The 12,923-nt window shown below is 41.4% G+C and overlaps 1 long non-coding RNA gene across 2 annotated transcripts in view; it reads right to left on the reverse strand.

The window, feature by feature from the left end:
- Window positions 1–1,323: 1,323 nt before the first annotated feature.
- The window catches only part of LOC137146255 (uncharacterized), a 35,954-nt gene continuing 24,354 nt past the window's right edge, over window positions 1,324–12,923 (reverse strand). For both annotated transcript variants that reach the window (XR_010917875.1, XR_010917876.1), the window contains 2 exons: window positions 2,422–2,533; window positions 1,324–1,523 (listed from right to left, as the gene is read on the reverse strand). This is a non-coding gene — a long non-coding RNA (uncharacterized lncRNA). The remainder of the gene's footprint in view (window positions 1,524–2,421; window positions 2,534–12,923) is intronic.

Genomic DNA, 12,923 nt, shown 5'->3' on the forward strand with positions numbered 1-12,923 from the left:
TAATGAACTTACACTGGTCAGGCTTCTGACTAGTGCAAGGCAATACAGTTCTGAGGTGCAAGGCTGGGGAACTGGGGGGAATTGGCTAGAGCCTCTCTATTGCTGGTTCATGAGTGGCTGGGAGACCATTTATGTAACTCTGTTGGGTGTGTCCCTGCCTGTGGGTGTCTGTGTAGGTGTAGTGCCTATCAGAGGTTTGTAGCTTGATATCAGCATCACACTGTCAGAGGCAGCCCAGGTTGGTGCACCTGAAGGGCTCAGTGATCCCACAATCCAGGCTGCACCTCGAGGACCCTGTCACAGCCTCAGTAGGCACAGACTCACACTGGCCTTTGGCACTATAAGATTCACGAGGTTCCAGATCCTGCTGTACACTCAACATTTAGCCAACTCCCCAGAATGAATACCACACATGTACAATTTAAGAACCACATCACAGCCTTTTACAGTTACACTTACTCACAGGATAACATCTCAGCCTACACTTTCACTTAACCATCATTAAAGAATTAGAATCTTCTCATATTCCACCTCACTGCTGAAAATATCTTTTTATTAGAAGCTTTATGCATGCTACTGGTGTAACCCACGCAGCTCTGCACAGAAATGATGTGTTGCATCTTGAAGGTAAATATGCACGTCTTCCCTTTGCTCATACTCATCAGACAGTGCAAAACAGATCTCCTCATATCATAGTCACAGTTGTCATCTTTCTTCAGCTGTCCATCGCAAACGATGATGACTGTAGAGAGCAGCTAGCACTTTCCCGCATGCTGATGAGATGCGAATCCAGCTCTTGAACGGAAACATCAGCCACATCAAGGGCAGGGGATGTCTCTCTGTTGGTTTTGAGCCATGTTGTAACTTAGTTGATGTTGATGCTGATAAGTTGCTAATAGTTTTCATTCTACCTTTCCAATGGCCTCAGATACAGCATTTCTCCATCGTACATGGTTTTCTGCCAATATTTCTCATGTGTCCACATCGATGTCAACTGTCTTGAGATATCTCTTAAGGACATCTTTGTAGCGTAGCTTCTGACCACCCCTAGCTCGATTACCTTCCTTCCGTTCACGATAAAAGAGGATTTTCGGAGTGATGTTCTGGCATACAAATGACATGCCCTGACCACCTCAGCTGTGAAGAAGTAACTATTGCTTCTACGCTAGGCATTTCAGCTCTTGCTAATACTTCAGTGTTAGGAATTCGGTCTTGCCACTTGATGTTCATGATTTGCCGCAAGTGTCTCAGTTGTAGGCTCGTCAGCTTTTTCAGATGTCACAGTTGTCAGACACCACAAAGTAATTCACACACATCCTCATATCCCCAACATACCTTTATTAAGGCCCAACTACTGCCTCCACCATTAATGTAACACACTGACTGCACCAAGAGTGTATCCAAATAATTCCCATTGGATACTGCCAGCTCCATGGGAACAGAAGGAAGATGACATAGTCAGTGTTCTCTCTCTCTTCCCGCACTTCCCCAATTTTTGTCCTTTAGCAGTGTTAGATGGACTCCTATGGGTGAGAGAGAATGGGTTTATATATTTCAGCAATTGTGGGGTTGGCAGAGTAAAGATGTGTGCGTTAACAGGGCATATTGGGGCAGAGTTAAATGAGCAATCTTAACTGGGCATGTTCAGGTTTTCAGATGTTTGAGTTATGCTCAACTCCACTGTCTGCAAGAAGACAACTTACCACCAAGCAACCTAAACTCCACAGAAATGTAATTTTTGCCACTCAATCTAGAATATGTTACTGGCAGAAGCACAGCTGACATATTCTTCTATTCATGTCATTATTTGAACAGCATTTTAATAAGCAAGGATGTTATGGAGCAAAGAGGGGAAAAGTGGTGGAACAAATGAGAGGGAAGGGGAGTGACAGGTATCAGGGAAACCAGTTTTGATTTAGGAACAGAGAAAATTGTATCTGCTCAGATCTTCATAATTAAAGCATCTCATTAAAATGGAAGCACTGCTAGTAAAAAGTGCTGTTTGACAGCTATGGAAACCAGAGTCATATTTATCCACAGAACAAATATAACAAAGGCTGAGATGGTTCAAGTTGTCTACATTGTCCACATTATTTACACCCTGACCTGATTCAGAGACTCTATGGGGGTGTATCTACACTGTAGATGGGAGCAAATCTACCAGCCCAGGAAGAAAGACTCTCACTAGCAGGGCTCAATTTAGTGTGCTAAAAATAATAATGTGGATATAACAGCTCACGCAGCAGCTTGGGCACTCAAGTCCACCTGACCTCCTGGGTCTGAGCGCAGGTGGTTAGTCTGGGTCTCTCTCAGAGCTGCAGCAACCACACTGCTATTTTTAGCATGTTACCTTGAGTCCAGCTAGTGTGAGTCTGTCTACCTGGGCTAGGAAGCTCATTCCAAGGTGCAATGAAGACATACCATAGGGGTGAGGTGAGAGGGTAGTTCATTCGCAGTGTCCATACAAATCTTGGTCTTTCTGGTCAGACTGACCCAAGGAGGCCATTTTGGGTGGTCCTGGAGAGGAGGACACCTGTTAAAAGAAACTGACTGCAACTATAAGCCCATTTGACAAAGGCCACTGAACACATACTGGATGATACTGCAGCAATTTTCGGTCACTAACAATCTGGACTTGATTCAAGTCAGCAACCTGAAAGAAAAAGGTGCCATATCCTATTACCAATCCACTGAGCCAGCCAAGCCCCCATCTGCTTTTATCTTAATAGCTATGTATTTCTGCAGACTAGTACTTTCTCAAAAAAAGTTTTCCCTGCCTGTACCTAATTTTCATGGGCAACTACACATATACAAAAATCCAACTCATATTGCTGAGGGTCTACAACACAGATGTTCTTTTTTATACCTTCATCAATTTTATAAATTAAAAAAATCTTGGCAAGAAACAAGGATAGCATTCGCATCTAACCTTTACATTATGTCACCTCATGAAGACTGGATTGTTTTTCTTTTTAATCAAGTGTTCAAAATACAACCCAGTGGTCCTTGACTGCTTTCAGTTCAGAGATACATAGCAAAACATGTATGTGATTGCAATATTTAACAATCTGAATAGTACAATGGGAAAGACAGTTAGGAGACAATAATCTGTGATTAATTACCATGCTATAATTCTTATGACAAATAATGGATTTGTAATACTTGATGTACAAAGTAGCCATAACAGAATTATACTTGTCAATCGCTCTTTCAACACCAGTAATGAAATATAACAAATAATTTAAATTGCTTTTTTTTTTTTAATGGAAGGAAGGTGGATTATTGCCATTATGTATTTGTAGGGAGTAAATAGTAAAAACACAGAATTTTATACCTGGCAACCAAGCATGCTCCATTTCTGGGGAACTCTTTTTAAAACAGTAGCAGATTTTACTTATTTTCAAGCATCTCAGTCTGAAACCCAGAATATCACTGGGGAATAGTTTTAAACCACACTTCAGGTTAGAAGACTTGTCTTTTAAACTGATTAATGAACTCTGGTGATGGCTGATACTGCTTGGCAGCAGTAACATGGTACAGACTACATTCTTCTATTCTTAGAGCATTATCCATGAGAGTTGGGCTGGGACTGGAATTTGTGCTGCATGCTTCTACCCTTCAGGACTGGAACATACTTCCTACTGGTAGCTCCAGGTAAGTGGATGAGGTAATTATCTGCAGAGATTTAAATTGAAAGCACTCAGTCCACATTTTGTTTGGTTAGGTATTTTGTATCTTTCACATAACTGAAAATAAGAAGGCCCTTTATGTGCTACACATGTGGCACTACTGAAATATATCTACCTCTAGGGTGTAGGAGAGCCGCCAAATGCAAATTGTAGAACAGTAGAGGCTATGGAAATTTTAGCAAGGACACTGGGGCAATACTTACATCTAAAAAAGTGCTGTGGAACCTTTCACTATCCACGCAGACCAGAACTTTTGCTTTTTAAGAGCTCATCCAAATTCCTGCAAGGGAAACTGTATGGCACGCAAATTATCTATCTTCACAATGTTCTCCCTATCTTTGTTCTTACAAGACACCCACTGCAGTTTCCAAGCACCCCACAAACAGTAATGAATTTCTTTATTCCTGCAGTGAGGCAGTGAAATATTATTATCCCCATTTTTACACATCAGAAACTGAGGCACATAGAAATCAAGTGTCTGACCCAAGGTCTCATAGGAATACTGTGGCAAAGCAGAGAACTGATCTTTAATGTCCTGAGTTCCAGTGCAATGCCTTAATTAGAAGATCATCCTTCATCCCTAAAGCTGAATGGTGAGTTAACTTTGCTGGGATATAAAACAGTATTACAAACCTAGGGTGAAGTCCTGGCTTCACTGAAGTCAACAGGTGCTTTGCCATTGACGTCTTTGAAGCCAGATTCATGACTAGGAAAGAGGCCACAGCCAGAATGAACCGATCTTTTTTAAATTATGCCAGGGCCATGGCCAGCTCCTGATCAGCCTCAGAATTAGGGAAAGATAAAGAAAGGTAGCTTAAACCATCTTTGTTCCACCTCTTCTTAGCAGCATTAAGTGTATCTGAGCCACAGGGGAGGCTGTAGTCTGTTACGTATATAAGTACTTATTCAGGAGAACCCCGGTGGTTCATATGGCCATTTTCAAGAGAGGAAAGATGAAGTCTCATAAGAAGAAATGTCATAAGATTAACTATGAGAACAAATGATGTCATGACTGACAGAAATCTTGTGAGATTAGATGATCTGTGTGATTTCGGCCACTAGATATTGAAATCTTGTAAAAATAGCTGACAAGAATTCAAGTATCAAATCCAATTCCTCTTCATAATATGGCTTCCAACTCAAACCCAAGCATGAGCCTAATGCAGATACTGATCTAAACATGGCCTCATTAGCCTATCTATGCTTACACTTTATGTTATCTGATATACTGTTTAATTGTGATCATTATAGCATATAGGAGACAACAAAATATCTGACATTTTGTTTAAAGCAAAAAAGCAATTTAGCAAAGATGTAGATGTGCAAGTCTTACCAGAAGTTTTCATGGTGGAAAGAGACTGGGGTCCGGTTTTTTTCCTTTACAGTTTGCCAACCATTGAGGTCTTTCTGAACACACTATCAGATTGGTCCCATTATTTCAAATATTTTTAAAACAGGAAAAAGTTAATAGATTTCATGTTTCATATTTTTATGTTTCACAAATGCTATCCAATAATCATCAACAGAACCAGATGTTTTCTAAAACAATACAGTCAGGCTTACACCTTAAAATGGATCATATGGAAGGATTCATTTCAGCATTTTAAGAAAGACTGGACTGAGCAAGATATTTTTATATTGCCCTACAAAAGAGTGCATTGTCTCGCAATAACACATTCTCTCTGCAGTGCATGAGCTGCACCAGCAATGGTTACTTGACAGTAATGATACCAGAAGATAGAAGATGATCAATACACAGTACCCCTGCTGGTGGAAAGAGAGAGACAGTGGCACAAGGTGCCCACAATCACTCCTCCACCCACAGATGATGCACCTGATCAGTGCAGTGACAATATGGACAATGCTGGCTGCGGAGGTGACATTGTCAAGACACTGATTCACCATGTCCCCTGAGATGCCCGTGTCAGAGAATTTTCTACAGAGATCCCTCCACAACTTACAGCTGCCTTTCACTGGTAGGATCTCCTGTGGAGGAGAGTGGTGCAAACGCCACTTGTACTTCTTTGGAGGTGAATCCTCTGTAGGGCCCACAACACAGCACAGGGGAGAACAGAACATATTGATAGCTCTCTGTATATTATATAGATATAATCAAGATCAGTATGGATCTGAAGTTGATCCTTTGTGGACAAATCCTGGTCCCATTGAAGTCAATGGCAAAATTTCCTTTGACAGTCAGTGGGATCAGTCTGATTTGTAGTGTTCACTCTCCTGTAACCATACTCAGTAGAGGTAAAGCAAATGGGAAGTACTAATACAACAAAGGGAAGAAACATGTCCAAACTCTGAGTTTCAGATCAACACATGACTTGTCACCACTGTACTCGAGTGGGAATTCCTCTGAAAGGCTACGAACAGTTAGGTCATGAAGAGAAAACACGTGAACTCTCTCTTTTCTGTTTCTGTTCTGGGCTTCATCAATGTCTCCTGCTTTAATATTTTCCAACCCATTTCTCTGTTTATTTAACTTTGCAGAAAATGTTAGTTTTTACTGTTGTATGGCCGGTTCCATTTGGTGGTGGAGGTGGGAGAGGCGGGGAGAATAGTGCAGCGTTCACTCTCTCAGCCTCAGAGGAGTAGATTCTTTCCACCAGGTCTGTATGGCGTGCCTGAGAAGAAAAGGATTTGGAATTGGGATCCTTTGTACAAGAGTTATTTTTTTTAGATGCAGCCTTCAAAATTCTCTCCCTACCATGAACATCTGTGTTCTGCACATTTAAATAGTAATGAGCCTGATCCCCTGTCACCCAGTGTAAAATGATCCTAATCATATTGGTAGTGTTTTACATCCACTTTACCTTTGGGCAGGGCAATGGCAAATCAGGCCAGATGAGTATACTACCCCCTGCCTGTCTGCTGGCTGAGAAGGGTCAGCCCTGTGAGTCAATGCAGGATGGCAGTTGCAGAGCAAGTAACCCATGGGGCTCAGAAATTTCCTAGTGCTCTTTTTGTTGCTTTCCTTTCACAGCCTGATTGACAGTTAAGGTTTTGTTCTTTGTGTACATAAAATTTGTATTTTAGTACAACCACACACACTCAATATCCCATCCCGGTTTCAATAAAATACTTCCAATGAGAAGGAAGTAATGTCCTCTGTATATAAAGTAGGCTTGTCATGATTTCTCACTGTTCCCACCATCCTCCCCCTTTTCCTCCCATTGTTTACTGTCATCCTTTGCTGTGTTATGTCTCAGTTAGATTGTAAGATTCCCCAGGGCAGGAAACCGTCATTTATTTGTTTTTTAAAATGCCATGCACACTCATTGTGCTGTATGGACCAGGTCCTCAGCTGGTGTATACTGATGCAGTTCCATTGACATCAATGCAGAGGAGAATCAGTCTCTGTGATTGCAGCATTATCGGGTCAGATCCTCAGCAGCTGTAAATCAGCATAGCTCCACATGATGTTTTACACCAGATGAGGATCTGACCCATTAAACGCCAGGGTTTGATTCTCCATTGCCTTGCACTTTGTGTAGTCATTTACGCCTCTGCAAAGGGAGGGTAAAATGCAACCTCCAGTGTAAGTGAGAGGAGAATTCTGGTTAGGGAGTATATTTATACCCAGGTCTATTCATTTTGCATAGGTGTAAATAGCTATACAAGCCAATGAAAAAATCAAACTGTCCAGTCTCTAATATTAACCCACTTGCAGGAGGTGATTTTGCTCGCACTTACACCACAGTAACCCCACTGACATCAGTGAAGTTACTCCTGATTTACACAGTGTTAGTGAAAGCAGAGACTGTCTTTATCCTTGTCAGAATTCAGTAACCCTTTCAGTGAATATTGGGTCACACTTCACATCAAACTCCAGCAGAGTGGGAATTGGATTTTCCATAAATGATGCCCCATTCTCACTCCTGTCTTTAATCAGCAGAAATCCCTACTCCTCACATTGCTGACCTCCAACTGATTCTCTAGATCCCCCAATCTTCTTTGCCCTCAATAAGTTATTTTTAAAACAATTCTTTTTTGGAGGTGGTTGCAATATCATGCAACTATTTGGCTGCCTTTTGCACTTCTCACTTTGCCATGAATCCATTTGGATATCCACAAGCCCCACCCAATTTTCAAGCCCTTTTAGGATCTTGTCTAGATAAAGGTTTTTTTTTAAATGTGTTAGCCAACAGATTTTAAAACCCTGGTATAGACAGGGTGAGCTGTATCTTAATACATAGAAGCATAGAGTTTAGAATTTAAGGCTAGAAGGGAGCACCAGATCATCAAGTCTGACCTCCTGTATACAGGCCCGCTGACTGGGGGAGGTGGGGGGAGGGAGGCAAAGGGGACCAATTGCCCAGAGGCTCAGCAACTTAAAAAGGCCTCAGCCTCTTCTGCCTGTGGCCCCGCCCACACTCCTTCCCCTCCCCACTCCAGGCCCTGCCCATCCCTGCCACTCCTTCCCCTCCTGCTTGGCCTCCCCGCTCCTCTCCCGACTGACACTCACTGCCTAGGGAAGGGGGAATGTGGAAGAGAAGAGGGGGACCGAGTGGGGGGGCAGGACGCAGTGGCGAGCGGGTGGCTGAGTGGGTGAGGGGGTGGAGTGGGGATAGACTCTGGGAGGGGCCGCAGGCAGAAGAGGTGGGATGGAACCGTTTTGCCCTGGGGCTGGGAATTGCTGTTGGTGGGCCTGCCTGTATATCAAAGTCACAAACATCACCCAGCCTCTGCACACAAAACCCAATAACTGAAATTAGATGGCTTAGCTGGCTTCCTCACCTAAACCAGCTAACACATGTTAAATTACAACTTGCTCTGTCTACACTAGAGTTTTAAAATGTCAGTTGAAATGAGTTAGCAACCTTTTATCCTAGTGGAGATGTACTCTTAATGAGCTGGAAATGCCTTCTCCCATCTCCACCATGAGAGAATACTTTATATATTGTCATACTTTGCAGTCAGGGCCTGATCCAAAGCCCACTGAAGTCAAACAAAACACTCCCAGGCCTACAATTTCAAAAGTGACTGGTGATCTTGGATGATTCAATTTCTGGGTTCCCAGCTTTAGGCCCCACTCAATTTGAGGCCCCACTGATTTTCAGGAATTGCTGGGCCTCTACTTTCTTATGCTGGACAGCCACTTTTGAAAACATTGGCCCAACTGATTTCAGTGGGCTTTGGGTCAGGCTGTAATTGTCTTCATTGGATTATTTTTAAGTGATGAATCTTACTTTGAAGTCCCGCTCACATCCCCCTACGAGGCGAAGGACTCACAAGAAAGTGGCTGGGTGAGAGTTTGCATGCCTGGAGATCTGGCCTTCAGAATGCCCATTGCTTTGTTCAGCTTCCTTTTGCTATTTTTGCAAACTCTGGCAAACCATCTTTTTACAAGTCTTCCATTCAGCATTCATGACCCAGATCATGGAAACTCCTCTAGGCCACATCAAAGCCAGACTCTGTGCCTCCCATTTTTATGTATGTTTAATAAAATGTAACTGTTACCTTTTGATCAAACTATCGCACACTGTGACATCAGCGAAAGAAACAACAATTGCAGTAGTAATCCCAAATATGCAACACTTAATCTTCTCCTGCTCCTCCCTGTTTCCTTAGTAACTTACTCTTTACTCAATTAAGGCCTTTTTTCCTTTACTCTTCAGCTGTTCTTTCCTCTCTTTCTTGCGGGCTCTCCCTCCTTCTTTTCCCCTCCCCCATTTATACTTAACCTTCTGTTTCTCTTTGGTGTCCCGGCAGGAAGGATATAATGCAATCGCTGCTACCGAGTGACAAAAGTAAATATGTAGCTCTGAGTGAACGCAACAGGGCTGAACAGCCCTTTTGCAATATGATACCAAGTAACGTTCTTCCCCTTCTAGAGATAGTTTCTTGAATGCTAAACAGAGTTGCAGCTCTATAGTTCTTAAAGATCTGTGCTTTTACTTGTGTTGTTCTTTTCTTTTACTTTGCACAGCAGTCCTTTTTATCTGGATGGATTCTTGAATTACCTTCCAGCCTGAATCTAAAATGTGAATAAACAGAGACTGGTTCAAATGTCAGATATTCTCTCATCTTTTAAATTTTCATATATTTTTCCATATGTCAGAGGAAAAAGAAAAACCAGATAATTTATGTGTGGTGAAGCCACACAAATAGATGCAGGGAAAATTCAAAAGCTAAATCCTTCCGACTAAGCATCCAACACAGTATGCATTCTCTTTATACAACTGCTCATATTATGTGGGTCTTTAAACTTCAACAAAAGCAAATCATTATAGACAAAAATTTCAAAAGCACCTAAGTGAGTTAGGAGCTTAAATCACGCTGAAAGTCAATGGAATTCAAGCACCTAAAAATGGAGGCACTTCAAAATAATTGGTCACTGCTAAATTTTCAGAAATCTCCAAGTGCACATTGCCATTGCAACCTTCACTATTGCATCTTCCAAGTGTAGGTGATTTTAACTCGCATACTGAAGATTGCATTAAGATTATTGTGAGTTGTTTTGTTTTGTTTTTGCATATATGACTTTACTTAATTGTTTTACAGAAACACATAACTTTTAAAACTTGTTATGTATAATTCATATTTTAAAGGCATAGGCCAAAAATTGCAAGAGTGCCTAAGTGACTAGGGCCCAGTTTTTAAAAGGTATTTAGACATTGCTGTGCTCATCATTGCAACACTGTACTGATTTAGGAGCCTAAATCTCATTTTCAAAAGGCATTTAGGAATTTAAGAGCCTAAATCCCATTGACTGTCAATGGGATTCAGGCTCCTAAGTTCCTAAATCCCTTTTGAAAATGAGATTTAGGTTCCTAGATCAGTTAGTCAGAGAGTCATCTGGTTGGAACTTTCTGGAACCCTTAAAGTTTAGAAAGAACTGATTTAGGAAAAGGGATTTACAATGGATGAGAAGTGATTGCTCCTGCTCCTGTCTTCTTGCCCTGAAGAAACTGTGCTGTAGCTGTGCATTTACGGTGCCTTTTATTTTGAGTTCCCTCCACCACTACCATTACAGTCTCCATGCAACAGTCTATTCACAATATCTTCTGTGCTCTCAGCCTCTCTCATCAGGATCTGAGGGGAACAGAGGTCTCCCTTCTTTGAGGCCTCTGTGTGGCTGGGTTCAACTAGCCCTGTTTATGTTCTCCCTATCCATCCCAACCCACACTTTCTTCCTGTGTCTCTTTATCAGACTTGGGCTAAGGGCTAATTGGCTCTTTATTCCATCCAGCACATCAGCCTGAGTATCTAATTACCACACCTGTTCATTCCCTACACTCTGTCATATTATACATATTTGCTTCCACTAAAGAGATCTGAGCTGTGGTTTTATGAGCTGTACTATTTTAGGAAAACAAAATAAAACAAAGAAACAAACTCTCAACACAAGTTAATGCTGCTCCCAAGAAGCTTTGTTCCCATGGGCCAGCCCTTACATACCAGATAATCCATGCAAACACTGACCTTATCAATATTGTTTGTTTAATTTTTGGATAAGAATATGAACTGTTCTTAAATAATATCTCCAAGATGGACAGATAAGAGTTTTATACAAGGATTAAATATGTAAAGATCCGGAGTGTGTACATCTTAGCCCACTGTATGGGTACCAGCCCTTTGTGTTTATGCTACTGGGGAAAATAACATCTTGAAATTAAGATGTGGTTATGTCACAACATCATAATGTTTATCCCATCATGTCAGGATGCAGAAAGATTGAAATGTGTGCAGCAATATCATATATGGCTGCAACATAATTGCATATTGATATATGAAATAAATTCAGGGCTCAGTTATCTAGCTTGCAGAACAGACTCATTCATAGATTTTAAGGCTAAAAAGGGATCATTATGAACTTCTAATCTGACCTCCCATATTAACACAGGCCACAGAGGGCATAATTTTTGGCAGGGATCTAACCAGCACCTTTATCCTATGGAAAAACACATATGCAGCATTACATGTGGCAGCACCAACTTTGGGGGTGTGAAAGGGAGATGCATCAGAATGATCAGGTCTTCATCCAGTGGACCCACCTGACTCAGAAAGTATCTTGGAAATAACTGCCAACTTTAATTTAAATATATCATAATCTTCACTGGGTTTCCTGATAACGCCACACCCACCTAACGACAAGCAATAGGAGAACAATGCTGAAAGGAAAGAAGTATAGAGCTGTATCTCTGATCCCACTCATAGCAGAAAAGGTTATTTTCTCTCATAAATTTTATACCTAAACATCAGAGCCCACGTAACCCATTGTGCGAGTCCCATCGAGGGCAATGGGAGCCACATGGGCAACTGATGGAATGACCAGGCTCCTTAACAAATAAACATGCAGCCAGTTATTGTCTATTATTTGAACAGCAGCAGCACAGGATTATTGGCATCTGGTGGTGTGGGGTGGCTACCAGCAATCAAAGAAAGGGAGGGCCAAACAGAACGAAATAAGACCAGGATGTACTCAGTGTTGTTATTAGGGCTGGTTGAAAGTTTTCCATTGAAACTGTTTTTCAACTAAAAATTGGGTTTCAACTAATTTTCTCTGTGTGCATCTGTCTGTGTGTGAAAAGTGTTTGCTTTCTGGAGAAAATTTTGATTTTTCCTCAAAAAAATGAAGCCCCAAAACAAAAAATTGGAAACCAGGGGTCATCATGAGAACTACAGTGCAAATGGGGAACCCATCTTATAAAGGAGATAGAGGGCATGAGGCACCCACACAATACCTCCCTTGAGGCCCCATGGCAGCATTTCCAAATCAATGTTTTCTTTTTAGCCAAACATTTTCATTTTTTAGATTTTCACCGCCAAAAAAAAAAAAAAAAAAAAATCAAAATTCTCTGCAGAAAAAAAATTCTGACAAGATCTAGTTATTATTTTTGTTAAGTACTAACACTGTGCTAAACAGTGAGCACAAGACAGTGAATGAATTCAGTCCCTACTCCACAGAGCATACATATTGTCTAAGGCCCTGATCTTGGAAAGGGAACTATGTGGGCAAAGTTTAATGTGTCTAATGTTTGCACAATTCAGGCCTGACAGAAGAAACTAAGAATATGGGATGTTCTGGGAAGCACAGAAGGATCGATATTGAGATATATATTTTTGTGTGCTGGTTCAATTCTGGTGGGCATCATGGAAGCAGTAAGCCTTAAGAAAGGACCTGAATGAGAAGATGGCATCTTGGCAAACCAGGTTGCGTGTGGATATTCCAGGCATAGGAAACAACATGGAGAAAGGCTCTGAAATGGAAGTGAGGGAAAAGAG

This window comes from Emydura macquarii, unplaced genomic scaffold, assembly GCF_026122565.2.
Source record: "Emydura macquarii macquarii isolate MOO-44397 ecotype Brisbane River unplaced genomic scaffold, CSIRO-AGI_Emac_v2 contig_431, whole genome shotgun sequence".
NCBI classification, from domain to species: Eukaryota; Metazoa; Chordata; order Testudines; family Chelidae; genus Emydura; species Emydura macquarii.